The 4,473-nt window shown below is 40.0% G+C and overlaps 1 protein-coding gene across 30 annotated transcripts in view; it reads left to right on the forward strand.

Moving 5' to 3' along the window:
* Positions 1–4,473, forward strand: part of ANK2 (ankyrin 2) — a 689,964-nt gene that overhangs the window by 469,426 nt on the left and 216,065 nt on the right. The gene's annotated exons all lie outside the window — the stretch shown is intronic.

A 4,473-nucleotide genomic window follows, 5' to 3' on the forward strand; every position in this document is an offset into this window, starting at 1 on the left:
ACGCGCAGGCTCAGCGGCCATGGCTCACGGGCCCAGCCGCTCCGCGGCATGTGGGATCCTCCCGGACCGGGGCACGAAGCCGTGTCCCCTGCATCGGCAAGCGGACTCTCAACCACTGCGCCACCAGGAAGCCCGCCAATGCCAATTTTAATGGCATGCCATTTGATCATCATTTAAAGCTCTCTTCATTTACTTGGAGATGAAATTAGTATTGTGGTAAAGATGTGTACCTAATCCAATAAAAGCTGCAATTGGGAACTGAAAAACATTTTACTCTGGATTTTCTGTTACAGTCACTGCTAATAGTCCAGGCAAGTTGGACCATACAAAGATAGCACCTGAGCCTGTTATTTGCAGCTTTAATGTGCTACTGAGTGCTGTACTCAGGTTCTTTTGGTACGTCGTACCTTGTATGATGGCCAGATTCTCTGATCAGTCTCTGTCCCATGACAAAATATTTTGCATCCCATGCATCTGTCTATATTCCATCCCTATTTCAACTGTTATGCATTGAATTATAAACACAAAGGCGTATATCAAAATTATATGGTTGTACTCAGTTAAAGGGTAGCCATCTAGATGACCTGGAACATGCTTATATTCTCCTTATTAGGTTGTTATTGAACTGTAAGCATAGAAGTTTTACAAAATCTTGGAGCAAACTCATGAATCTCTGTGAGTGTGCCCCTGGACCCTTTGGGGAAGCACTCGTTTAGGACATAATGTGGCTCTGTGAATGCACATTCCTCCTTGCCTTTCATGTCCACCCTGCTGGATGCTGAGAAAGTATTGTTTTTCTAACATTTTGATCAAAAATGTACAGAACTGTGTCAAGAAGAACTGAAGAGGAAATTTTTCTTTCTCAGCTTGAGATGCCACACTCAGGTTGAAAAGGGGACAAGTTTTAATGACATCCATCTGTTGCAGATTAAAATAAGTGGAGCTCAGCATTTGAATGCCTTGTCCAGAGTCACACTTTATAGGCATAAGTACAATTGGTTTTAGGATGGAGAGTTCTAGGGACCTAAAGCAGCAAAGCAGAAAGAGGTTAGTCTATTTGTCTGAGACTTTTCCCCCAAAGGAATTGCTATTGCCTCATTTTCTTTTTCTTGTACTTTTTATGTGTGAAATCTCCTGGTTGAGGCAAGAGACAACAGTCTATTTTGAAAGCATGCTTCTCCCCTACTAATACCTAATTTTAATTTTTAAATTCTTACTTTTGTCATACTCAGAGGGAAACATAGCATGGTAAAAATTGCTGCATCTCTCACCATGAGTCCCTGAATCCTCTTTTATCTCTGTGTTGATTGAAGGTAACCAGACTGACTGCTGTTTATCCTAAGCTCTTGTGTCAAGAGCTTTAATCACAGATTGACCTCTTTGTAGCATAGGGCTTGCATGTGTTTATGTGGAAGTAGGAGAAAAATATATACTTCCATGCTGGTCTATACTTTTAACTTTCCAAGATGTCAATATCTACGTATAAATTTTGAAGTCTCATTTGAATTTTGTTCTTGAAACTTATGCTCTGGAACCGTTTTATAATAACACACTTATTTGCATTTGCAAAATGCATTTCTAATACATTTTCTCACTTTGGGAAAACTCAGTCCCTTAATGGGGTTCTAGAAGAATCCAACTTATAGCAAAATCTACTGTGACTCAACTGTTGAAGAGGTCCCTGGCAGGATGGCTCAGATGTTACATTTCCACTGTCTCCAGCCCCTCCAAAGCACTGGGAGCATTTTTTTTGCCAAAATTCCAGGGACTGGCTGTAAGTCTTTGACTTGCCTCTACTTTTTAGGAGTTTGATTCAGAAAAGAGAAAAATAGTTATTAAAACTTGTTGTTATGTAACAGCAAAAGCAATGCTCAGTGTCATGCCCAGTCCCTAGAGAAGGTTCTAAGAGGGTCTAATAGATTCCCCTCCGTGATGCCAGAAGCCCCCTTCCGACCAACAATTGCCTCTGTAAGCTTCCACAGGGTGTCTCCAGGTGTTTCTTCATCCCTAAAGGGTCAGGTGCTCCCTTCTGGCTCTACTTGTTCATGGCATTCTTTTTTTTTTTTTTTTTTTTTTTTTACAAAAATGATAGAGCCCCCTGATCTTAGTTCATGAGTTTAATCATGTTAGGCATGTAGAGAGAGACAGTCAACTGGCTTTTTAATGCAGTGTGTACTTTACCATCTCTTTCTTTATTCCTAAGTGAGTATGTTTCTAATTAGTTTGTCTCAAACCAGCTCTTCATTTTTCTAGGTGCATAGATGGCTGATAAATTTGAGGCTAGGGCTGTCTGCCAAGAATTCCCTCTCCAGCTAAGACACTCTGTTTAGCAAGTGCCATGATTTACAGAGCGAATAAGTAGACCAAGGGCATACTGAGGTTATCACAAGTGAAACAAACTTATAGCTCATAGGTTAGGTATTTGTACTAACATCTGCTTTGATACTTTGCAGGGATGAGGTAGAATAGCAGATAAGACTAGCTTTGAGGCTGATAAACATGAGTTAAATCTTGAATCTTCCACTGAAAAATTATGTGACCTTGGAAACTTTCCAAGCCTCTTTCCTCACCTATTAAATGAGCGTAATAATAGTTCCTTTCTCTTAGTATTATTGTAATAATGATATAATGCATATGACTTCTTAGTTCTGTGCCTGGCCCACAGTAAACACTCATAAATGTTACCTATAATTATGAAGCCTCATGTATAAGATGGAAGTACTTTCTAGGCATCCTCTTTAATACAATATAGAGCATGTGGATTTATTTTTCAAATCAATGGGAAGTAACATTGTCACACTTTCTGTGACCTAATATTACTTAAGTTTTGTTGTTTTTTAGTAAATGATGTTTCCTGTGGGATATTGACAGAACATGATGCAGAGTATAATGTTTTGCTTTTAAGTACTGCGGCAAGAAACCTGAAGGCGGAAAATCTTCCTGGAATTCAGAATTTGCTGCAAGCCGCAACATACATTCATAGAATAGGCATTTAAAAATGAGTCGTAATTCAGTCCCTGCAGCATTGCAGATATACTTGGGGCACCCTGCCACGGGCACAGCTTTCAGGAAGGATGGAGAGTGAGGCGTCGTAGCAGGGCAGGGAGGAGGAGAAACAGTGCGATGTTAGTCACACCAGGGTACATTTGTAAAGACTCCGAGCATGAATTCCAGATGTGTAGATTTCAGTCATACCTCTCAAATCCTCATAAATTACCTATATTATTTGTAAATTTATACGCCGTTGTGGTATTTGGGTTAAATATGAGGTAATTGCATCCTAGGGTTTTCAGTCTTCCCCTGTGTAAATCATTTTAATGGTATGCAAATAATTCTGTATTTGAGACTCCCAGAGAAAACGCTTCCATTTCTATCTCCGTACGCCATCACCAGTCACAATAAATAGGCCTGACAGAGTGCGCCAAGGGCCCTGGCCAAGTCCATTCTTCGAGGGAGGGCAGGGCAGCCTACTGAGGAGGAGGATGGATTAAGAGCTGCCCCACCTGAATCTTAATTCCTAGTAGGTCCCTTTTCATGTTACCATTTTCTCTGTAGTCAGATGTTGTACCACCCAAAGAACTATAAAATGATGCCAGTGTCTTGGAACCTAACGAAAGTTTATCATCATCCTTGTGTTAAGGTTTGAAAATCAGACTTTGTCAGCAAGTCAGAGAGGCAGGGCGATTGTGGCTACATCTCTTGAGTAGCCTCCCCGAGACTTTTTGTGGGGGAAATGCAGCTGTTCTCCCAGGATCAGATTTTGAGAGGAATGGGCGCAAGATGAGGACTTAAAAAGCAATTTGTACCCAGAGTGATCCTCTTTGCCAAGAGATTTGAGCCTGGTATTATGTCAGCTGGTTTAAATTTAATCTTGTTTTTCCAAAATCACTGGGATCACAAAATTTGCATCGGCCCAGTCCACACTTGCCAACTAGTGCTATCTGCTTTCCTCAAAGCATCCTCGGAGCTTTCTGTTATTCCCTTATAATGAGGACAGACTGTCAGGTGACCCATACTCAGTGCTCTCCCTCAGATGCATCTGAAAACCAAACAGTAAAGGAGGAGAAAGAAGAAACCCAGTACCTTATTTCATTGGCTTTTTAGCTCGACATTAGGCTCAGTATAAAGTCACTAGCTTCCCGAAGCTAAAATGAATGGATAACAGTGGATTTGGGGGTAGTGTAAATTCATCTTCAAATGTGGCTGAGGATCTGGAGTACAGCAGTAATAATTATTTTTATTGTTCTTTTATACTCTTTAATATAGCAGAGTGTATTTCCTATTGACTTTAATGTCCTTAAACAACTCTCTAGAAATACTAAGTTGCTGACTTGTACTGTGAATTATTATTCAGTGTTTTTAAACTCAGGATTGAAATATTTTGCAACTGAAGGTTTTCTTTTTTTTTTTTTTTTTTAACATCTTTAATGGAGTATAATTGCTTTACAATGGTGTGTTAGTTTCTGCTCTATA

Source organism: Physeter macrocephalus, chromosome 7, assembly GCF_002837175.3.
Source record: "Physeter macrocephalus isolate SW-GA chromosome 7, ASM283717v5, whole genome shotgun sequence".
Taxonomy (NCBI): Eukaryota; Metazoa; Chordata; class Mammalia; order Artiodactyla; family Physeteridae; genus Physeter; species Physeter macrocephalus.